The sequence below is a fragment of the Amphiprion ocellaris genome, chromosome 5, assembly GCF_022539595.1.
Source record: "Amphiprion ocellaris isolate individual 3 ecotype Okinawa chromosome 5, ASM2253959v1, whole genome shotgun sequence".
NCBI lineage: Eukaryota > Metazoa > Chordata > Actinopteri > Pomacentridae > Amphiprion > Amphiprion ocellaris.
The window spans coordinates 33,711,394-33,736,985 of NC_072770.1; the positions used below are offsets into that span (position 1 = coordinate 33,711,394).

A 25,592-nucleotide genomic window follows, 5' to 3' on the forward strand; every position below is an offset into this window, starting at 1 on the left:
GGTTTAACCTCCAAATAAACGCTCACAAACGATCCTCTGCTTTTCAAAGCTTCATCTCAGGAGTATGGACCAGAAAAGAATATAGTCTCATTTATTTTACAGCCTCATGTTGCCTTACAGACTTTGCTATTCATGAAATAGATATATTATTTAAATGTTTTCTTCAGCTCCAGGGTAAAACAAGACTTAACATCTGTTTGAGTTTCACTTCAGTCATAACAACTGAGAGCCAGTTTAGGACCAGAGTCAATATGACGATGCTCATATGGGTGTATGTGGCGTCTTTGATCAAGGAGTTATTCATGAACTTCATAGGGAATAAATTGGTTGCTCCCTATTTCCTATGTGCCGCACTACAATTACTAGATGCCAAACAAAAACATTTGCAGTTTGTCCAGAAAATGCACATTACTTTCTGTTAACAATCCCACGATGTGCTGTATTGAAATGCATTTTATTATCGATGCAAAAAATGAAGGTGATGATGACACAAAATGATCATGCTTACAGAAATTTTAAAAGCACAGTGTTTAACCACAAAAAGTCATCTGCTTTGCTTTGCACAGTCAAGCTGCAAGCAGAGTCTTCTTCCTGAAAGGGGGCGGAGACAGCAGCAGCTCAGTCCTGGTACATTTGAAAACATCTTTGTGGTATCTTGAGCTGAGAATTGAAGGACACATTCTGTGAGAATTTGAGACTTTCAATAATTTGCTGAAAAGGCCACAATATGGGACCTTTTGACTGAGTTTGAGCAACTTTTGAGAAATACAACAACCACAAGGCGTTGAGGAAAATATGGCAGTTACATTCATGACAGTCTGCTCAAAGTTGTAGGACAAACAAAACAAAAAGACAGACTGATATACAACATTATATATATATATATAGTATAATATAACAATTAGAAATCAGACAGATACTACTAACATATGTTGCTTCGAGTCATTCAGAAACAGCAACTCAGGGCTTTTCATATTTCGTTTCCACCTCCATTTTTTGCCCATTACTGCCTGGAGACAGCGACCGGCAGCAGTCCAAGCTCTCGTTCGCATTCCGAAAATTTAAAATTTGTAAAAGGCCTTTCTTCTTTTCTCTCTGCCTCTTCTCTTTCTGAATATGAGCGCAGTCGCTGCTGCAGTACAGACTGCTAGTGTGTGTTCGTCAGAGCAGAACCGGTCATGTGACTTTTCACAGATCACTGTGTTTCATTCAGGATGTTTAGACGCAGCCAGCGATTCTGCTCGACCACATTTGTGTTTTTGGGTGCACGATGGAAGCCAGACAGAAACTCACACACACACACACACACACACACACACACACACACACACACACACACACGGTGACTGCCCTGCATTTGCCTTGTTGAACGGCACCGCTGAGCTCCATTCATAGTTAATCAATGGAGAGGAAATGTAGATCCGAGATTCTAATTATCCTCTGCAGTGGCCTCTTTCTTCCTGTACCCTCCTTGTTTTCTTAATCCTGTGTCAACCTTTTCTCATCTCTCTCCGAACTCCTCATTTCTCTGCCTTTGTCATATATGTTTTTCTTCTAAATCTGTCTCACGCTGCCTCACTTCCTCCCTGTCAGCTCTGTTTTGTTTTGTTCTTTTGCCTTATTCCCTATCATTCTCCTCACCTGTCCGTCCCCTCCGCCAAGACTCGTTTTTAGTTGAATGATCAACATTCAGTCTAACAGTAGCTCGCTGCTGAATGAGAGAGATTGGCTAACACCCACTCACACACATACACACACATACACACACACACACACACACACACAACACACACACACACGCACAACACACACACACACACACACACACAACACACACAACACACACACACACGCACAACACACACACATGCACAGCCATATAGAACTGAGTAATCTGCAAGAGAGGATCAAAGGGAGTATTAATTCTACTGTAGTCAAGACTTACACACACACACACACACACACACACATGTGAGCACGCACACTCACCATGCGAAGAGCTATTCATTCATTAATGGAGTCACATGCTGCACATCTCGCTTTCACACATCACTGGCCTTTAGTCTGTGAAAGAGAGGAGCGGATAGACAGAGAGAATGAGCAGGCTTGTCTGCATGCACATGTACTCTCAATATGTTGTTTTATCCTGGTGCATGCTGCATATGACATTGTTTGTACGCAGAAGGAAACCATGTGAGTGTGTGGCTAATAATGCATGTTCGCTCTCATGCCTGGAGAGATACATTAGCGCATGCATAAATGCATGTGTAATTCTGCGTGCACATTCCCCTGCATTGTTGTCTATGCAGTTGCTCTCTGCTGCCTGCTTGCTTAGATGTGCTGTCACATGGCTGCTGCTCAGGATCACACGAGGCAGTGCAGAGGAAAATGATCACATCTCACATTGGCAGGGTTTTCTTAACTTCCCCACCTACATTCTGCAGGTGAGAAACGTTTTTCGAGGGGAGACTCGTGCTCGTTCACTCTGATGCAGATTCTCTATCGCTAGAATAAAGATTTTTTGAATCAAGTGAAAAAAAATTCAGCTGGGACCACTAGTGTTTCTTTTTTTCCCCATGTTTCACCCACTCCTGCAGGATTTCTGGTCATACCAGAATGACTGCAGATGCATCACAGCACTCTCCTCTGCATCACCCCATCTTTTCTGTTGGAAATCTGTCTGCCTCACCCTCTAAGAAAATAACACACATGCAGCCCTTATGGATTATACTTGCTGCCGTGGGACCTAAAATTGGATAAAAATGTGAAGGATCGAGTCCCTGTTTCTGTAATAGTTTGTGTTGTTTCCCCTAGCAGCAGATACAAACCAGATGCTGGAATGTCCGATTTCCGAGAAGCTGTGATAGTGTTACTGTTTGCATTTTATTCTGGTTATTATTGTTCAAAAATGACATTTATGTAACCGGATAGTGTTAGGAGAAAGAGAAAGTGAGAGAGAGAGAGATATGCATAAATTAAAGTGGAACTTTAGTGCATATAGAGTCTAGTTTGCTGGAGGTAACATGCACGGCTAAACCTGATAATAACAGATTTCCATATTTATGCTGTATATATTTAATTTCATCCCGCACTGATGCTGCAGACTGCCTGCTCCCACCCACATTAAAGCAAATATGGTATATCTGGTCTGGGGCCCTCTGCATATCTCTCATACAGTCTAGAGGAAGTTGCTGAGGGTGAGCAACAGCATTTCAGGCGAACTCACTTTGGGCTTTACCTCTGAATAAAGCGACTTTGATTATCTGGCCAGTCAGTTGTCGGCTATTTCTAACCTGACTGAGCATCTGTGTGTACAAAATTCCTTGCAAAAACTGAGTTGCAGTGTTCCCAGATCTCCCCAATTACAAAGACTCAGTGTCGTTAATAAGAGAAATCATCCTGTTCAATGTAAAGGTGCAGGAACCCTTGAAAACAATGAAATGAAGTGAGAAGGTGGCAGATTTGTGTCCTCAGAATGATGACGCACGAAGGAAAAGATGATAATAGTGTCTTCACCTACCTACCTACACTACCTGCTGCTCTTCTACTTGAGTTTCCATGATTGTGGGTATATTATAGACATTACAGGAAATGCATTTATCCTAGAAGAAATGGCAGTTGTTTTTTAGGTAATTCAAGTCAGAAATCTTATTATAGTGGAAGGATGGTTTGTAAATACCCCAAATGTGAGGGTGTTAATGTTCACAAGAGAAAAAAAACCGCTACAAACGATGTGTCTCATCAGCAGAGAAGATTTCTGAGCTGATCCGAAAACCTCTTCACCATTAAAATCCCCAGGCAGGGCTGTAGCTCTCTTTTTCTTCACTACCAACGTGTTTAATCAACACCTTCAACTCGCAGTGAACCGCATATGTGTGATTAACAAGATGAGAGACCTACTTTTTCCCCATCACACAGACAGCAGAGGGGTTCCAGCTGTAAGCACCGCTCTCCTTCTGTATCGAGTGTGTGTGCATCGGCATGTGCAGGCCAATCGCTGAAGAGCTGCCACTGTAATTACACACACACACACACACACACACACACACACACACACACACACACACACACTGACAGCAGATTCATTCCTGCTATGAAATAGAACAGAGGGAAAAGTCAGGAGAAACGCTGAAGGGATTTAGACAACACAGTCCCGCAGCAAAATGTGCAAGAGCAACATTAGTTGCAAAACTTAAGTTTCACATAAAATTGTGAGAAACTCGTGTGTTTTGGCCTGTTTTGTCACATTTTATGAATTGTGAGTTTCTTTCACTTTACACACAAAAAGCGCAACAATATTGACATAAAAGGCTAAAGAAATAGAGGACGCATTAACTGTCCTTTCACTTGGGAAACTGGGGTTTGAGTCCTGTGTGGTACCTCTGTTTTGACCTACTGTTTACTTTCATTTTTACTCACTGTTGTTCATTTGCTGTGTTCGGTCATTTTCAGTCCCCATTTGCTTTGTTTACACCACAAGGCATCAAAATCGCTTTGTTTGTTTTAGTCAGATCAGGGTTTGGAATAAAATACAGTCAAAAGTTTGGACACACCCTCTCGTTTCAGGGTTTTTCTTTATTTTCATGATTATTTACATTGTTGATTCTCACTGAAGACATCAAAACTGAATAAACACATATGGAATTATGTAGTAAATGAAAAAGTGTGAAATAAGTCAAACCATGTTTTCTATTTTAGATTCTTCAGAATAACCACCCTTATTGCTTTGCACACTCTTACCATTCTCTCCATGAGCTTCAGGAGATAGAACCTGAAATGGTTTTCCAACAGTCTTGAAGGAGTTCCCAGAGATGCTGAGCATTTGTTGGTCCTTTTGCCTTCAGTCTGTGGTCCATCTCATCTCAAACCATCTGGATTGGGTTTAGGTCAGGTGACTGTAGAGGCCAGGTCATCTGACGCAGCACTCCATCACTCTCCTTCTTGGTTAAATAGTTTTACACAGCCTGGAGGTGTGTTTGGGGTCATTGTCCTCCCCAACAGCAAAGCACCTCCACACCATCACACCTCCTCCATCATGCTTCACAGTTGGAACCATGCATGTAGAGATCCATCCATTCACCCTTTCTGTGTGGAACCAACGATCTCAAATTTGGACTCATCAGACCAAAGCACAGATTTCTGCTGGTCTAATGTCCATTCCTTGTGTTTCTTGGCCCAAATAAATCTCTTCTGTTTGTTGCTTTTCCTTATAAGTGGTTTCTTAGCAGCTATTTGACCATAAAGGCCTGATTGGTTCAGTCTCCTTTGAACAGTTGATGTAGAGATTGTCTCCTACTAGAACTCTGTCTGGCATTTATCTGGGCTATAATCTGAGATGCTGTTAACTTGCAATTTCTGAGGCTGGCGACTTGGATGAACTTATCCTCAGCAGCAGAGGAGACTCTTGGTCTTCCTCTCCAAGGGCGGTGGTCCTCATGTAAGCCAGTTTTGTTGTACCAGTCACTGTTACATTTTCTTTTGTTGGTTTGTTTATGCCACAAAAATATTTTACTAAAGCTCTAAAACTCGTTGATTACATTTAGGAAAAGATCATAGTTTGAGTGAAAATACATCCATGGAAATGCTTAACTCAAACTGCAATGGTCTTCTACGTTACAAGTCTCACATCAAAAGTTGTTCCTAAAAGTGTGAGCACGTCACAAATTTTAATAGCCTTTTTAGTCATCAATGTATTTAGTGCTGTGGATTGACGTAACTGTTACACTTTTTTGTGAGACTGGGCTGATTAAGAATGAATCAGCCAGGAAAGAGTGCTGCAGTGTTTGAAGTTACGACTGTGTTTTATAACTGATATATTTAAAATGTCAGTGTATAGTCATTATTGACACCATGTGGAACAAAGAGTAAAACCTTTTAAAAGCACCCAGTGTTTGTGATGAGCACTTTGCCACTTTGTTTGTGCAACAGACTAGAAGCACACGGATGATCTGATACACATTTCTGTCATTTGCAAAGTTTGTAATAGTAATAACAAGTGGTAGCAATGTGGCAGTAACCGAGGAGTTGATGGAAATGGAGGTGTTAAATCATTTGATAAACACTTTAAAAGAAATAGGTTTGAGGCGTGCCATTCTTTAAAAATGTTAAATGGCTGCATTTATATTAATTTAATCTCAAGTGCTCCTCAAATCGCCTGCCACTCACCTATTCACATTTGAAGTTGGTAATATTTCTGAGCTTTTTTTCCCAGTTTCCAGTCATCTGATGAATGTTAGCCCAATATTTGCTCCTCTTATCTGGTTTACAACAGCACTTGAGGAAAATACCTGGCTCTTTAGCTGCTAAATGCTCACTTGTGTTAACCAGCAATTTGTCTGTAGCTTGGTGCTGGATTCAAAACACACAGTTTTAGTGGAGCTAGAAACCAACATGGACATGACTCTGATAAGGTTAGGGTGAATCAAAACATTAATCGCAGGTGAAACACAGAGCTGAATAGATGCTTGCAGAGTCAGGTGGAAGTTCTCTGAAGGTTCAGGCAAAAAGCTTAAAAAAAAATCTTAACATCCCCTCTCCATGTGTGAATATATCTGAACAGAAACACCACTTGCCTGCCTGTGTACCATAGACTAATATACATACATGCAAGAAAAACACAATTACAACTTCCCCTGAGTACAGATGGCACCACTGCCCCAATGCTATGAAGATAATCATTATATGTTCATAATGACTATTTCATTCTTGTTTGTTTTAATGTGTTTGTCATGTGTTTTTTGTTTCATTTGCATATTCTGTATTATGCCTGTCCTTTTTGAACCTGTCACTACTGTTTTATTTTTCTTGCACCAATTTAAAAAAAACACTTTTTGCACACAAGTTCTCATTTGATCTGTTATTATTGTAAACATGCGGATTACAGCAACTTGAAGATAATGCGTTAAATATTCAAGTTTTAAGTTCATCAAAAGGTTTCTTCTTGATGTGTTTCACACGTTTTGATGAAATGGAAGCACAAGGCTAAGCAGAGATTCTGATTCTAAATCCAATTTCCAGATCTGTGGCTGGCTACATGTCCACAAATGACAAAAACAACATGCCTGTTGACACAAATTAAACATGTATTCGTATTTAAGCCAGAATATTATTTTTCTCTGTGGTAAACACCAGTGTTTTTTCCTTACAGAGGCAATGTTTTTGGGAAAAGCCTAATTTACTTGTTATGAGACAACCTGGATAGAGTAGCATTTGTATGCAGCCTAAAAGCCAAGGTAATTCTGACTAGTCGACAAAGCGGTTTGGACAAATTAATTAGAAAAATGGTTCAGTATGTAGGTCCTGGGAGAAATGGTTTGAAAACCACAAATACAGCAGAGCACAGAATGAAACTGCTGAGTGGTTTTGTCCAGCCCCAAAGAAAAGAGGCAGGGTAATAATCAGAGCAAACCCAGAGCCAAACAAGCCCATCAATAGACATGACTCAACTCTCTGAGGAGCCTGTCCTTGTTAGAGATGCTGTGTTTTTACACACACACACACACACACACACACACACACACACACACACATATATACATATATACATATATAGCAGGGTTTTTTTTATATATATATATATATATATATATATATATATATATATATATATATATATATATATATATATATATATATATATATATATATATATAAATAAATAAAAAACCCTGCTGTATGTCTTCACAGAGCTTCAACAAAGAATGCTGAAGGTCGAATACACCAAGGCAGGATCATCGTAACACTGCTTTCATCATTAGCTTTTTTAACCCAGAAAAACAGACACAGTGTTCAGAGAGAAGTGGACAGCATACGACAACAGAGTCATTGACAGAGATTCATTTTTTAAACTGACTTTACCACTAAACTGAGGCTTATCTTAGAGCAAAAACAGTCAGTTCATTTATTTTCAGTTATCTAGCCACTCAGGAGATGCGTTCTGAATAAAATATCCGTTATTACAGATTGGAGAGTGCAAGTCATCTTTGCACTTAGTGGTTATGCTGCTTTTCCTAATCTAAACTGCTCTGGATTAATTCATGAAGCTTTGCCTCGAATATAAATATGGCAGTTCAGACCAGACATGAACCACATCTTTTCTTGAAAAACATGACCGACAGGATTCGTTTACAAGAAAACATGAATGTCTATCAGCTACAGCTACTCTACTAGCACGGGTAAAAAGTGATTAAATAATTCCAGTTGAGTCAAATTTTAAATGCAAATCTATTTTCTGTCTTCTTGCCTCTTAACTAAGAACAGCAGATCTTAATGTCAGCACAAAAACATGTAGGGTTACATTTTTTATACACAAAGTGACCCTGTTCCATTGCATTTTAAAAAAAATCATCATTTATTGGTAATACACTGTATCAAATCTCAAAAGGCCATATGTAAAGTGTGAAGCTGCCACAGAGATAATAATGAAGAATGAAAAGAGGCTGTGTGTGTGCAGGGTGCAGCCAGTCACTGAGGGTTTAGCAGCTTTATTAGCCTGAAGGGTTGGAGGAGTGTCTCTGGGTGTGAAGTGGTGTTAAAGTGATTCCCTTCGCTTTATCTGACACAGTTCCTCCACCAACGATGGCTCATTCAATATGTTTATTTTTGCTTCAGCGTCATCCTGTGCCTCTGTATGTGAGCGAACAACCTCTCCCATCCAATGTTTGCATTCACACATTATTTACAGCCTGAAAATATGACTCACACATTGCTATGTTATGAATGCGTGTATTTGCTTAACTACTGTCAAGTGTCAGGAGGCCATGTTTGAAATTAATTCTCATATCAAAACCTCCGGCAGAGTTGACAGAGGCATCTGCTGCCTAACAGGTGCAGTGAATGATTGACAGAGCTGGAGCAGCAAATAGAAGAGGTCACACAATCAGGCAGGACATTAAACAATAATTATACATTCAGATTGTACATTTAGTTCAGCTACGTGCTGTGATTATACCAGTTATGAGGCACAAGCTGCTTCCTGAGTGATTATGTGGCATTTAAGTACATAAGGCAGTTTTAGCATGTCGCTGCCTAAGCAGAGTCGCTCCAGTTCAGATATTTAATGCTGCACTTTTGTCATTGTGATGACATAACTAGTGACTGGATAAAAATAAATAAATAAATTAGAGTTTTATCGTAATCGTCAAACATTGATGCAGTAGAGAACACTGGAAAAGTAAAACAAAGCTGTTGTTCATTGAATGCATGTTTTCACATTCATTTGCTGGTTGTTCATTTAAAACAAATCATTATGGAACTTTTCATACGCACAAACGGAGAAAACATACCCTCTACACAATTAATGATTTAAAACTTGGAATCATTGATGAACCTACTGTTGGAGAATCATTTGAAAGAGGAGCAGTCGGATGATGTGTTTTAGTCCGAGAAGAAATGTGTTCTGTAAGGAAAAACTTTCCAAAGTAAGCATGACTTGTTAACTAAATTTGTGGGCTAAAAGATTTTTTGTGTGAGTTCTTGGAGTGGTTGCTACTTTCACCCTGCTGCAGACACTGCCCCACACCAATGTCAGAGTACCGTTTTTCCACAGGCAGACTTCATGCCTGAAGCAACATTATAGTTTGAGGTGGGCTGGTGTGTGACACGGGGTACAAATCAACTAGTAAGACAACCAACAGACAATATATTTAATTGTAGGGCTCAGAAAATGTCTTAGAAGTTGTTTTGACTGTTCGCTGTCAGGATTTGCCACTTAAGGATGACACTAATCTTGCCTTGGTTTACACTGATTCAGGGTAAACCAGTGTTTGTAAAACAGATCTGAAATGGTATACATTTATTAAAAAACAAATTGCAGTTGTGTTCTAAAGGAAGTTAAGTTTTTCAGGGTATGGGTATCCTGACTTTTAGTCCCTTTTAGAATTGATGAAGCTGGAAAACTGTGGTCATTTCCCATATTGCATAATAATTTCCAACCTACTCACCCCCAGGTGTAACACAGGCTTTTCATTAAAAATCTGAAATCAGTCAAAACTTTCTCTTCACTTTGCATCACTGTTGCATTATAACAGCCTCTTTTATGAATATAAATCTATCTCTGATGTTCAAAGAAGTAGCCACAGTGCTGTTTTTTGCAGGATGTCGTCTAAATGTTTAATTTTGACAACCATCCCACAAACTTAAGGATACTTCAAATAGTTGTCAGCCTCACCAGAAAATGTCACAGGAGAAATATTGTTCTTGCATTATTCTTCATTTCTTTTAGCTTAAATGAACTTGGTCCACCGATGTTCAAGTTTTGCTCTCCCTTCATTGAAGAAGGTCACATCTTAAGCCTATGCTCAACATCATGTATGATTTCATCATCAATCTGAAACTGGTGGCTATGCATGTTGGATTTCAGCTTTGAAAACTGATAGAAATCTGACAGTGTGGGTCGGATGAATAAGATTCATGGGGCAACTTCAAAGTCACATTTAGCTGCTTCTGCCACATGTACTGTGTAGATCAGGGGTGTCAAACTCGTCTTAGTTCAGGGGCCACATGCAGCCCAATTTCATCCCAAGTGGGCCGGACCAGTAAAATCAAAGCATAATAACCTATAAAGAAACGACAAATCCGAATATTTTCATTTGTTTAAGTGCAAAAAAGTATATTCTTAAAATGTTCATATTTAATGAACTATCTTTTTATAAAACATCATGAACAACCTGAAATTTCTTAATAAAAATTATTTAAATTTCAACAGTATTATGCCTCAGTTTATCATTTACACATTACAACTTATAGATCACAATGTGTCTACAAAAGTCCCAAAACATTTAGTCACAGGTATCTTGAACTGAACAATACAGTATTTTACTTTATGATCAAAAGATCTTGTCCAGATCTAGAAATTATTTTAAGTTTACATTCATTTACACATCTGTGCAGTAATCCTGAGCACCACACCAAACAAAGTGGGAACTATTAAGGAAGAAGGTTAAGTTGTCCCACTGCCTTGTAAATGCACTAAATTTATACATAAAAATACATAAAAATTGTGGCAGTGCAGTGGACAAATTTAAAATAGCAGTTACTTTTATTGAAAAATTGCACTTTATGTCTTCTCTGTAATTTTTGCATTTTGCAAAGTTGTCCAGCAGGCCGGACTGGACCCTCTGGGAGGCTGGGTTTGGCCCGCGGGCCATTTCTTTGGCACTCCTGGTCAATGTTCCCTCTAATTTTTCATGAGTCTGAGCAAACACACAAACTCCCTGAGCGTCCCTTGGACCACTGTGAGCAACATCAGACGTGTGCACTGTGGTCACACCAGCATCACATCCATTCAAGTTACATGGTTCATTAAAAGAATCAAATTACAGCATTTACATTTCTGTTAAAACACTTTGTCAACAGGAGCCAGTTGAAGGCTGCAGTGATTTTAGTGACACTACAATGTATAAGAGTCAAGTTATTGAATATTTGTCTGTCTTTACTGTTGCAGTGGTTTTGCAAATTGCAGACGGACCCTGTTCACTCCATAGACACCAATGTTATTCCTGTAGCTTGAAAGACAGCTACTTTTGATAAAACTGGGCTTGTAGCACATTGTCTGCCTTGCAACAATGGGAAAGAGGCATCGTTTATGTTTTGACAACCTATATCTAATGAGTTATTGATGCTGGAAGTCTGAATCTGTGAATATCTTTCCAACTTTACTGAACTTGGGGCCACTACCACCTCAGGAGTGATATATTTAATTTTGAAAAAAAACATTTAGCCATACTTAAAGTGTTAAGTGTTTTATTAACATGGAACTAAAAATTTTGTATAGTTTTATTGTCACAGGTTCTGTCTGAAAAGAGGTGGCATCATTTTAAACAGTGAAATCAAACTAATAAAATGTAATGACCAACCAGTGAGCAATACTGGATTCTGCAAAAACATAAACAACTTTTTTAAAAATCTAAATCTTAACACAGTTAACGTATTAACTTATTTTTGTGTGTATGCATGTATTTATTGATTTATTTAGTACTGTTAACATATCAGAGTTCTGAGTGAATTTTTCCTAAGATAGGCGAAGGCCATTTATTGATTACATATAGGCTCTTAAATGTTTATTAAAAACTGAAAAGCATTAAAAAAACAACTTAGGCATTTATTGAGTCACTAAAATACTGTAGAGTACAGACCACATCAGCATGATTATAAGCATCCTCTGGTAAATGAACAACCAGATACTGATGTCTCTCACCATATGGACTTCAGGAGATGATTAGATGATGATAAACTGTGACCTACTGGTTGGGTTCTCTCTGTTCTCATGTTTCTTACATGTTTGTCCCCTGACAGCCGGGTCCTAATGTTTTTTGAGCAACACACCATACTATGACGTTTTTACAATGATGGTTCTACTATGGAACCAGTTTGACATGTTCAGGTGTTCTTTGTGTGAAAACTCAGAGATTTCAGGTATCAGAAGATGGTTTTCAACTTTCTCTGTTAACTTTCTGCTTCAACTTTAAACTAAATTTCCTTCACTAACCCCGCCCTCTGGACTTCCAGGAAGCTGTGTTCCTATTGGCTGTCCAGGTGGCTGCTTGGTGTTATCAGGAACACCTGAGCAGCTTGGTGTTATCAGGAACACCTGAGCAGCTCAGTGTCTTCCTGCTTTATTTAGCTGCAGACAAACATTTACTCTGTTTCTCTTCACCACTGAACAGGGTTTGGCTCCGTTGCTTTAGTCTGTTCTTTAGGCGTTGGCTTGCAGCTTCCAGCAGTAAAATTGTCTTTAATGTGTTTCTTGGTGTGTTTTAGGGCTCTGTACTGGATAGTTGTCTTGGTAAAGGTGGTTCTTTAGCCACAGTTAGCACATGGTGCTAATGTCTGCAGTGATTAGTGGATTTGGTGCAGCTGAGTTGTGTCTTTATCTTGGCTGTAGTGAGTCTTTAGAGGTTTTTGGTCAGACACACACACGTTGGTTGTCCAGAAGGTAAGAGTTCCTGTCCTGATTCTCGGTTCTCAGAGGTTCTCTGGTAGGCTGCAGGACACTTTAGCGTTTGGGTTGTACTAGTTTGGTTTTTGTATGGTTTCATTTGGATGACTATCTTGAGGCCCCTCCATGTGGTTTAGTGAGGTTTTCTGGAACAGTTCTACAAAGCAACCTGCAGCAGAAGAGACTTTGAGAGTTTTTAGGAAGTTCTGGAGACCAGACTTTAGAGCAGCAGAAACATTTGTCTGAAAGCACAAGAAGAATCGACTCATTAAAGGAGAAAACAGGAGATATTGTTGGTTCTTCTGTCGCTCTGCAGTTTCCTTAGACTGAATATCAAGTTTATATTTTAAATGATTTCCCATGTGAGCCCAAGAAGCCTTCAATAAACTCCCTCCATCCCCTGGACACAACATATTTTATTACCATGTTAAATCTTTTTTTTGAAATGTTTTTGAGTTTTAATCATAGTTTTAGCATAGTTTTTTCTCTTTGCTTGTTTAGTTTTGTCATCTGTGTAAAAGATGCTAAACAAATAAAGTTGAATTGATAAACTGAATAATTGACTAACTCATGATTGTGACAACAGAAGTATTTTCATTGTGATTTAAGGGTTTATTTCATTTTTAAGGTTGGGGTTAAAATCTTGACAGAAAAAGAAGGTTAAAGAAATAAACTACATAACAAAAAGCAATTAAATCAAAGGAAAAAAAATAATACAATAAAACTTTTAAAAAGTTTTATTATTAAAAAGATTTAAGAAATTTAAGATGTAATTTTCTAATTAAACATTTAATTTTTTAAATTAAATATTTTGTCTTTTTAAAGGTGTAATAATCTAATTAAATGTTTTGCATTTTTAAAAATATATATATATTGTATTTTTTAAATGTTTAATTATGGAAAATATTTTATCTGTAATTTTTAATATTTGTATTTAAAAAATTTTGTTTAATTTCATAATGACATGTATCTTGTTGAATTATCTAATTCGATATTTCTTCTGTTCAATATAATTTAATTGTATTTAATGTTTAACTCAGACAAAATATCGAATTAGATAATTCAACAAGATACATGTCATTATGAAATTAAACAAAATTTTTAAAATACAAATATTAAAAATTACAGATAAAATATTTTCCATAATTAAACATTTAAAAAATACAATTCAACAAGAATATTAAACATTTTAAAAAATGCAAAACATTTAATTAGATTATTACACCTTTAAAAAGACAAAACATTTAATTTAAAAAATTAAATGTTTAATTAGAAAATTACATCTTAAAGACAATAAAACTTCAAATAGGAATTAAAGAGAAAATACAATGAAGCATTTAAAAAGAAAATTAAACATTAAAAGGTGGTAAAACATTTAAAAAGAAAAACCTTAAAGATTTATTTGAAACATTAAATACTGGTAAAGGAAAAAAACTCAAACAAGTCGATAAAACATTTGAAAAAACAATTAAACATTAAAAAGACAAAACATTTAGAAATCAAATCAGACATTAGAAAAGAATAAAAGGTGAGAAAAGAGCAAAAGTAAACGTTTAAGAAGAATCAAACTAAAGACAAAACATTTGAAAAGACACCAGTTAGACTTTAGAAGATCAAATAAACAGAAGAGACAATAAACGATCAAAAAGAGCAAAAACAGATTAAGGTCTGAAAGCGTTTTCTAGTCTGAAACGAAAACATCAAGTTGTTTCTTCAAACATTTCCTCTTTCTATGTTCTTGGTTTGATTGTGGATAGATTTACTAAGAACTAATTTCAGAAAACTGCTTTCCAGATAAAGTCTACTAGTAGTTGAAGGCATTTATCAAACTAATGTTACCTTCTGATCTCCACAAACTTTACTGTTCAGTGAAGAGAATCAAAGTTTGTTGAGGATTTCTAAAAAACCCACAGGTGAAGGTCTGAGAAGAACTCAGATGGATGGTCTAAATGTGAAATCAAGACTCATGGTCACAAGTTTCAAGGCTTCTGTTAACCATAAAGTTCAAACTAACAGAGAAGTACTGAGAAACTTTTAGGTTTTCAGTCCTCAGACTGTCTGAAGGTTCAAACTAACAGAGAACTACTCAGGAACTTAGAAGATATCAGTCCTTGGACTGTCTGAAAGTTCAATCTAACAGAGATCTACTGTGGGACTTAGAAAATTTCAGCCCTCAGACTGTCTGAAGGCTCAGGTCCTGAGGACTCGGGAGGTGTGGAGGCTTTGAAAGTCTTGGAACTGAGGGTTCCACCCTCCAGCACAAAGGCTGAAGCCCAACCCCCTGAGAAAAACGGTCGAGTCGAGACTCGAGTTAAAAAAAAACCTCGAAAACGACAAAAAATAGATGATAAATGCGCAAAAAAAAGAAGAATTTGTATCTGAGCGAGTAGCTCAGGGGAAAAGGAGACAGACTAGTGACTGGAAGGTCGCAGGTTCAAGACCCGCCACCGGCCTTTTTCATTCTTTGTCTTTGTCAGTATTTTGAGAAAATTTAAGAAGTGTCTGGTCTTGAACCAGCGACCTGCAGCTCCATAGGCAAATCCTTAACTCACTGAGCTACAGATCAGATACAAAGAATTAATTTCGTCGTCCCTTTGGCATCGTAGTTCCTGGAGTGACCACATGGGTGGAGCCAGGGCGGAGTCTGGGTGGAGTCTGGGCGGAGAGTGGGCAGGGAGGTGGGTGGCGGCCTCCCCCCTCTACTCCCCCACCTCCCCCCACCACCCACCACACCTTCCCCCGCCCGACGAGTTCTTCGAGTCTCCACGAGTTCTTCGAGTCTCCACAGGTTTTCCCGAGTTTCTGGAGTTTCCACCAGGTCCGAGGCAGAACAAGTTGTCATGAAGAGGTGTTGAAGTCGGCCAGGATGGTTTGACTTTTTACAGCGACTAGAAGGAAGACCACTAGAAGAGCAGGTCTTTAACCACCATCCATAAAATCCATGGAGTCGCTCCAGAGAAATGAAGGGAGGTCAACTTTTATCAACCTCCATCCAGATGTTCAACTTGATATCTTTACTTTGAAATTTTTAGCACCACAAACCTTTAGTATCACACTTTATTATCATTTATTAGGACTTTAATGGAATCCACTAGCAGATTTAGTTTTTCTTGACAAACTTTATTCTTGTCGTCGTGGGACTGCAGTATTTAAAACTCTTCCTTCTATTTGACCTCATGTTTATTAGTTTTAGTGGAGAAAGTTATTTTAGTTGTCGATTAGTCTCTTAAAAACCAAATATAATATATTGGATTAGTCAAGAAAATAAACAACAGACAGAAAATAAGACTCTTTTACTTTGTCATGTTTTAAAAATATATGTATCCTGTAGTGTTGGAGTAATTCAGCCATATATGTTGGAAAACACATTTTCTTTGTCCATTAATCTGTTGATTGTTTTCTCCAGTAATTCATTTCTTGTTTAGGTTTATAAAATGTCAAACCCAAATATATTCAGTTTACTGTCATAAAAACCAAAAAGATTTACATTCATGATGCAGGAATCAGGCAGTTTTTCACTTTTTATCTCAGTTTAGCTTAGAGTCAGAAAGATAGTTGATAATGTGTGAATTGTTGCAGCTTGTGAGCCGTAGAAGGTTTTAATCTTTGGGGCCGAGTGTCAGAAAACATTTAGAAACCAACATCAAGAAAACACTCAACAAAGATTTGAACATCATTAAAGGGAAATCCAACTTTTGCATGACAATGTCTAATTAAAGGACATTTATTTACAACGTAAATGTGTGATATTCATCCTCTGGAGCTTTCTCTTCACATCGTCTTCCACCTGGACTGGTTTGGTCGGGAGCATGTGCAACAAACATTTGAAAAACTGCACTTTAACATCAATGAATCACACTGAAGATTAATCTCTACATAAATGAGACTGAGTCTGGATGTGCTCTTTCATTAACGCCTAAGTTTAGGGTAAGTTCAAACAAAAGAGGACAGTTCAGATAAGACTTGAGAATGAGCTTATTTTGAACAAACATCTCAGACTTTCTGAGCTTCAGCACCTCTAGCAAGATATTTTAACAACAAGCAACTCAAGAGGTCCAGAAGTTGGAGAGAGTTAGCTTTAGCTGAGCCAAAGAACATGTGGGACGCTAACCTAGCAAACATTTCAGACTTTTCTCTGTGAATTCTGAGAAATAATTTACTATTTAATGACAGAGCTACACATCTGAACTCAGTCTCATTAAAACAGACTCTAATTCAGTGTCATCCATCCATATTAAAGTGCAGTTACCCAAAATGTTTGTTGCATGAGCTCCAACAAGACCTGTCCAGGTAGAAGGCCACTTTGACAAACAGGAAGTGGAAGATTCCAAGCAGATTTACAGAAGGGGGAACCGGACTGTACTAAGTGTGGTCGAGTATAGAGGGGTGTTTTGTGGGTTTTTAAGGCTGATAATGATTATTAATGAGACATTTGGAGTAGATATTCATTTGCAGTAAATGAAAGTATTTAAAATCTTGGAGTTAAACTTAGAACACAAACTCTAACAGAAAACTTTGTTGATACGTTTTTGTTTTGTTTACAGATGTTAAGTTAAAGGAGTTTTATTCGTTACGTATAACCAATCAAATCACTCCAGAAGACAGAGCGACCACAGGTAGATAAAGGTTCAGAACCAAAGTAGCGCCATTTTTAAATGTATTTATTACTGTAAATCAGTAAAAAATAAAATACTGATAATCAGTAAATCAGTCAGCCCACAATTACTACAATTCTACAATGTATGTCTCTTTCCTTTGACTTGTTATTTGTACAATGTACGATGTATATGATGACGTTTTTTTCATACCAAAGGCTATACTATGATGTTTTCTAAGAGACATAATGTGCTTCTCTGTTTATTCTGGCCCTGGGCTGCTGCACTCCTCCTCTGTTGTTTTCTGGATTGTACTCAGCTGCATGCCTTCGTCCACCAGGCCTCCGTTGACTCGTCCCGCCTGCCGTCTCTGGAGCTGAAGCTGGATTGGAACAGACCAAAGTACAGTCCAATCACGATGCCAGCTGCCTCTCAAAAGGCTCCTTCATCTGGCAGGTGGCGGCACTTCTTCTGAGGGGAAGCTGAGCTGGCCCGGCAGAACTTTGGAGATGTGTTCCAGTGGTTGGTGGATGTATGGGGAGATAGAGAGAGGGACCTTTGAATTGTTCAGAAAGGAAAACAGAGAACCCATTGGTGGTTTTAGTTTAGGGTGCTACTGCAGTGTGTTTTTGGGTTTTAAGAGGTGAACAGGAAGAGTTTTTTTTCCTATTGATTATCTTTTACTTTGTTCCTGGTTGGAATGCTCATCAATGTCAACATGAAGTTCACTTTTAGTTCTGTTTATTTATTTTTATTTTACTGACACCCATTTGTTTTTAAACCCCTCACATGTTGTGTTGTTGTAAACTTCCTCTTCCAAATAAATACTCGTCTAACCCTCTGGAAACCAGCGTTTGGACTGTTTTTGTGTTGCTCCTCACCTACTGACAGCTGTGGACTAAAGGCTATACTGTGACGTGTTTAGAGCGACATGCTATACTATGATGTTTGTTGGGCGACACTCTATACTATAGGCTTTTTTAATTGACATATTACTGTGATTTTTTTTTTGTTTTTTTAGCAACATATAAGAATTCGAACAGTTTTAAAAGTTACTATACTTCTACTTGTGCAATGAAATTATTATTCTATGGCATTTTTTAGATGACATATTATACTCTGATGTTTTCTTGAATTACATACTATTTTGACAATATACTGCACTATGACATTTTTTGAACCACATATCATACATGACAATTTTAGGCAACATCCTATCATGTTGCACTTTTTGAACCACATAATAATCTATGTTTTGGTTTTTTTTCTTGCCAACATGCTATACTATGAACTACAGGCCATACTATGTTATTCTTGAGTAAAGCATAATATACTTTGACATTTTCTGAACTACATCCTATACTATGGTGTTATACACAGAGTGCTTTGGTTACATGTTGATTTATAATCTAGATTTTTTTCTGTTTTGTTTTTTGACAGGATTACCACAGACCTGACTGTGAACACTGTCGACACCCACCTGAGGGAGACGCTGCCTAAGATCTCAAGGCTGCTTGGTCGTGGTCTTTCTGGCACGTACTCTTCCAAGATGAGCCGGGAAGTTTGACACTGATGGAATGACACCAGGTCTAAGCCGACAAACTTCCAATTCCTCCTCAACCCATAGTCTCTGGGAAACCTACATGGAGTAAGAAAAGTAGACAGAGAAGTAATTCAGTTTGTACACAACATATTAAAAAGAAATCATGCTAATAAATTAAGTACAAAGAACCGAATTCGCCAATATACTGGAGACCAGAGCTTTTTAACTTGATAAGTATAACCTTGTTTAGTAACATTCCAATTATTTGAGAGCAGTGCTAAAGAATTGCCTGTAATCCCAATCATAAAATGGGTTTGGAGGAACAACATAGATGGTAATCTGGATATATATGAGTTAGACTTTATAACTACTATTGGTAGTATTGGTGGTAGTAATAGCAATGCGACTACTACTAGTAGTAGTAGTAGTACATTACTGCTGCTGATACTGGCACTGCTACTACAACTTGTAATACTATTACAAATGCTGATACTACTTCTACGACTCTAACAGCTGTTTATACTACTACTGCTGCTTGTACTTTTAGTATTACTACTACTGCTTGTACAACTATACTACAGCTACTATTAATCGTCTGGTATTTGGTTGTCAAGCTGCTAGCTCGCCTTAGCGTTTTGCTAGTGGCTAACTAGTTAGCTCTCATAGACTGGAAGCTCTCAACAAGATTTCATAATGAAAAAAGAGCCAAAAACTATTCTTACCTATGAAAAGTCATTCCAAGTTTCCTTGTCTCAATCGTACGACGCAGTGTGTAATTGCATGCAGCACAGTGAGCCGGCATACTTGTTGTTTCCGTTTTCACGCCGTCTACATCAACGGAATGCACTGAAACTTTTCCCCCACTAGCTTAGCCTCGCTGTAGCACGCAGCTCAAAGGGGCGTGTCCTATCTACTCATTCATATCTATGACAACAAAGGTGGCTGCACATAAGGACGCCTGACGTTGATTAGCTGCGTAAATACCATTATATACAGTTTATGGTAAATACGTATGTGAATCGCATCATTGGCTGCAGCAGCCAGTCACCGGTCACTCACTGACTCACATTGAAAAATAGCACAGAATGAATTGTTACGTGTTTATTTTATTGACAGTTTAGGTTGGATTTTTTTTTTGTGCGCAGCGCAGATTTTCTGTGCGCGGAGACCGTCAGCAGTGCGCAATTGCGCACACGCGCAGCTTAGAGGGAACAGTGCTCCTGGTGTAGATGGACACATTGTACTGGAGCAACAATATCTAGCTTGAAGCTTTCCTGTAACACTGGCCGTTTGCTGAGACTGCTTAAACTTTTTGGCAACGAAAAGAAGTCTCAAATTTATTATTCAGCGATAAAGCTGGGAAACAAACACCTCAATATCTGCACACACCAAAAAGATACAGAGTTTCTGATATGCTCGATATGTAATTTGGACTAAATCACTACAGGCAGCTCTGGTTGTGTTGTTCTGTTGTGATTAATTACTGCAAAGTGAGCATATAATGCGATCAATCAATCATTGTTACCTGCTGAGCAGAACCAGACAGAGCCTACACATCCTGTTTTGCTAAGTGTGTAGTTAAAGTCACCTCACTCATTACATGGTATTCACTATTCAGTACGGGTTTTCTTCATGTTGTATTTTATGGAAATGAGGCCTCTATTTCAGATAAGGCTGATAATCTTTATTGCCATATGCTTCTTACATATTTTTGCTATAGTATATCCTGGAAAAGTGAGGTTAAAATCTTAAAATTACTTAGGTTTGAAGATGCAGCATAGATAACCTGAGAAACTAGTGCCAGGAAAAAGCACTGTGTTAAGCTAATGAGTTAAGTAGTGACAGTTATACAGTATACAAGGGAACATGAATGACAGTAATAATAACTGTGATTGTGCTCCTGTGAAATACTGGCACTGCAGTGGGGTTCAAGGTCTCAGCACAGCTTGCCATAATAATTTAATTCAAAATCTCATTTTCTCTGGTTCTTCAAAACGTACATTTTCCTACCAAATGCACCACATTCTCAGAGCCTTGTGTTGTATTCATATCTGGTCAGTACAATTCAGGAGACATGCCCAGTAGCAGAGATGGAAACTTTCCATCCCTATTCTCTCACTGGAAGGACAATAGCGAGTCGTGCCTCTTTGCGAGGCCAGTTTCTTCCCACGGAGACAGAAAGCAGGTCAGAGTGAGGCTGACTGTCCCTGAGACACATATTGTATAACAGGCTACCCAACAACACTGTGTGCAAAAATACCCAGTGCTGTGCTGCAGTGTGTCCGAGTGTATGTGTGTGTGCGTAGGTGTGCTGTGAAAACACATATATATGTGTGCAGTAAATGTGTGCACGGCGTGAATAAGAACGAATGTGGCAGTGATACAAGTGAGTCATCAGAATGTGATTAATACAGTTTGTCTGCCTTAGTTTTCAGGGTTTGTTATTCAACTGGTGCATTACTTTACATTAATCTGTGCTGTCTGTCATAAGGAGGCCGCTCCTAGCAAAGGTGTTCAAGAGATGCACAAACCAGTCTTGGTCAACAAATATTCGACAGCTCAACTCTACATCACTTCTCTGTGAAAATAAAAACTTAGAAACGATGGTTAAAACTAAAGTAACACTCACAGTCTGGCAATTTAAGCTGCTGAGCTATTTACCCCGTGTAAAGTACATGTTAGCTTTGTACTAGACTACTGGACACATACAAATACCTGGGTGTTCACCTCAATAATAAACTGGACTGGACACACAATACAGAGGTCCTGTACAAGAAGGGCCAAAGTCGTCTCCACCTGCTGAGGAGACTGAGGTCCTTTGGAGTGTGCAGGACTCTGCTTAGGACATTCTACGACTCTGTGGTAGCGTCTGCTATTTTCTATGCAGTGGTCTGCTTGGGAGCAGGGAGCACTGAAAGGGACAGAAAGAGACTAAACAGACTGGTCAGGAGGGCCGGTTCTGTCCTGGACTGTTCCCTGGACTCCATAGAGGAGGTGGGTGAGAGGAGGATGTTGTCAAAGCTCACATCCATCATGGACAATCCCTCTCACCCACTGCATGACACTGTGGGGTCTTTAAGCAGCTCCTTCAGCAGCAGACTGAGACATCCACCCTGCAAGAAAGAGCGCTATCGCAGGTCCTTCATCCCATCTGCTATAAGACTTTACAACATCAGCATCACTGGCTGATGTTAACATAAACTGGACTATATCATTACCACCCCAAACCATAAAATTTGCACTGACATTCTTGCACTGCACATCTCTGCACTTTTAAACTTTATTTTTTATTTTTATTTTTTCTGTTAAAAATTTTTTTCACCCTTGTATATATTGTAAATAAAGCTGCTGTAACAATGTAAATTTCCCCTGGAGTGGGGAGAAATAAAGAACTTTATCTTATCTTATCTATCTTATCTACTACAATTCTTCAATTTCATTTAGCAGTCGCTTTTATCCAAGATGATGTACATCTGAGAGTAGATACAACGCAAGCAAGGATCTAGTCAGGAGAAAATAACCTGAAGAGCCATAAAACAAAATCTGTTCAGTTAAAACTGAACAGTGTTGCAGTTTTAACTATCATTTTGAACATCACTGAACCACAACCAGTGTTGATGTGTTCACCTGTTTGTGTATTGTGTTTTGCCCTAAAGTGCAAACAAAGGGTGATGTGTCCACTCAAGAATACAGATCAGCAGAGAGTTTAATGGCTTCCACTTATTCCTCATTTCCGCCCACAAACATCTGTTTTTCCTCACATGACCATGCTGGTGGCCACGGTTATTAAAAGCAAAAAAGAGGTGGCATTATTATAATATAAATTCAGACTTGAAAGCAGGAAATGGCTGCCTGTTTCCTGCTTCCAACCAGCACTCAACAGGCTCCTTTAAAAGCAATTGTTCGGCACCCCCATAGTTCAACTGGTTGAGTGGGAGACCCATAAACATAGGCGTCGCAACCATTTTCTGCATGTCCTTCCTTTACTCCTGACATTTCCTGTCTCTCTCTCCACTCTCTACTATTATAAAGGCTAAAAAAGACCAAAAAAAAAAAAAATCTTTAAAAAAAAAAAACAAAAAAACAAAAAAACAAAAAACAATTGTTCAGTAACCACATTTTAGTAGTGCTATTGTAACTATGACAACAAAGATCACCTGACTTTAACCCAAAACCTGGTCTTTCCAACAGTTTTGGAAAATTCTGACAAAATTTGTTGTGATGTTGATGACATCAGATCAGAACAGACTTAGTGTGTCGCTGGGGAAAACTGGGATAAAGGACATATTTTTTCATTTACATTGTAGGAATTAAAAGGCCTTTTTAATTAAATATCTTTTTCCCCCCAGTTTCTTGATCTTGTTATATTAGACTCAGCATTGTACCTATCGCTGTCATCATTTTTCATCAATAGGAAAAAAACAAAACAAGAAGTCTAAAATCTGATTGATGTTTCTTTTTAATTTCTGATATTTTTTTTAGACTCAGCAACTGATCAATTAGGTTAAAAAATGCAATTATTTTCATTATAGTAGAGCCAATGTGTTTTTTTCACATATGGCACAGTAAACAGTATATACTATTATATATAACTTCACATGCAGTATTTATCAATCATGTAATTTTACTACACTTATACCTCCTCTCTTAGAATTAGAAGGCAATGAAGGAACTCTGGGGATATTCAGGAAACTTGCTTATGGGGTTCCTGAAGAAACCAGCTCAATTTAGGAAGAGACTGCTGGCGGAACCTCTAATAGCTCTAAAGGGGCTCTTTGGAGGATTTTTTTGTAAAAGTGTATGTAGACCTAACTAACACTTTGCAACCTGTATTTACACTTCTCGTTTTTCATTTTATTTTTTAACCTTATTTTTGTATTAAATTAGGGCTTTACTTACACAATATAGGAGATGATAATACAGGCTAAATATAGTCTAATATTTCTGGGGTTTGGAAAGTATTCTGCCAGAATATTAATGAAATATTGTTCAAAGTGGAATTCCAAACCCCACAAAACAGTTCTCTAAAGAACCTGTCTATTGGGTTCCTCAGTTTCAATGCTGAGGAACCCCAAAAAGCTTCCAAAACCCCCAGAGGTTCCTCAAGGCTCTTCTACTTATGTATAGCCAAGCCACTGAACTAATCAACAAAGAATTTCTTTTTTTATTTGTGTACACGGATGAATATTTGGTCAATTCATTTCTATAATTTAAGGTAGTGAAAAGCTCCCCACGATTAGTTATCTGATCATGTAAAAATCTGTAAATTTTTAAAGTCAGTTTTAGAAAAAAATAAAAAAGCCAAACATTTGTAGGTTCCAGCTTATGAAATGTGACAATTTGCTGTTTGTCATTGTGATGTATATCTTGGTGTGTGTAGCTGTCTCATGTTTTATATTGTTAGTCGTAACATTACAGAGGTTAAACAATTAATTAAGAGGAATTAAAACAGCTGGATACCATCGTAGTATGTGGGTTTCCCCCTCACACATGAATAAACTCTCATCTCTTGCATGTGTGAATACAAGACTCGTGACAGCCAGCAGCAGCAGAAAGTAGCTGAAATAGAAGGAGAAAATATTGCTGGTAGGGCAAGAGCTCGGATAACCTTTTGGCTGCCAAAAATAAATTGGTGTTGAGTCTCAACTAAGTTTCCAATAATGAGACACTGTCTGATACCATGACATCGTCAGGAAGCTACGGTAGAAAAGGCTCTACCCCGAGCCGCCTCTTTCAAAAATAACAATGAACGCTCAACCTGTCAACGGAGCTGCTAGTAAATCAGTGGAGCATTGTGCGATGAAGCGCTGTAATGCTTTGGTCGTTAGACGCAGCTTTATAATCAATATGTGAATACACAATGAGCCAATGAACATAGACACACATACTGTACTTATTTTTACTGGCTCACATCCATGTTCTGGCTGCTGAATTTGAATTAGTTTGATTGAGAGCAGAGCAGAGCAGACAAGAACATTACAGTAATTAATACTGGAGGAAATAACAGCATGTCTCAGATTTTATAGTTAATCTAACCAGAGAAAAATAAGTATATTTCCAAGATTATTAATATTCAAATAAAATGTTTTTAAAGGTTTAAATGTCTGACATGACATTTTTGTTGTACACTGTCTTGAGTTCTTTAGCTTTTTATTTCAACTTGGTATCATTACTGCAATGCTGCTGCTTAAAGGACAAATATAACCGCGAAGATGAAGCAAAATAGGTTCTGGCTGTGTTTTTGCCAAAATTGCATACAACATTTAGGTATTTTTTCATCTTTCTTTCCACATCTTCTCACTGACTGCTTTAACACATTTCTTCAGTTGAATTTTCTGTGAGGTTTGTGTTGCTGTTCGCTGCACACAGGATTTTATGGCATGTCTTACTGTACAAACTGGCATTTGACTCTGTCTGATGTCCTGACTGACTGCTTGATGCAGACTGGTGTCTGTTGTTGTTTCCATTTGCCAGAAGCAAATGGATGCACAAAGTTAAAGATGAACGGCAAAGTCAA

General features: G+C 38.1%; 1 long non-coding RNA gene across 2 annotated transcripts in view; it reads right to left on the reverse strand.

Annotated features, from left to right (window-relative positions):
* Positions 1-297: 297 nt before the first annotated feature.
* LOC129348866 (uncharacterized) overlaps positions 298-25,592 on the reverse strand; it is a 32,264-nt gene continuing 6,969 nt past the window's right edge. Inside the window, exons 3-4 of one of the 2 annotated variants that reach the window (XR_008601596.1) lie at positions 3,901-4,011; positions 298-660 (exon numbers count right to left, since the gene is read on the reverse strand). This is a non-coding gene — a long non-coding RNA (uncharacterized LOC129348866). Of the gene's footprint in view, positions 661-3,900; positions 4,012-17,582; positions 18,089-19,012; positions 19,172-25,592 lie in introns of those variants that run through there. The other variant, XR_008601595.1, reaches the window with a different exon arrangement.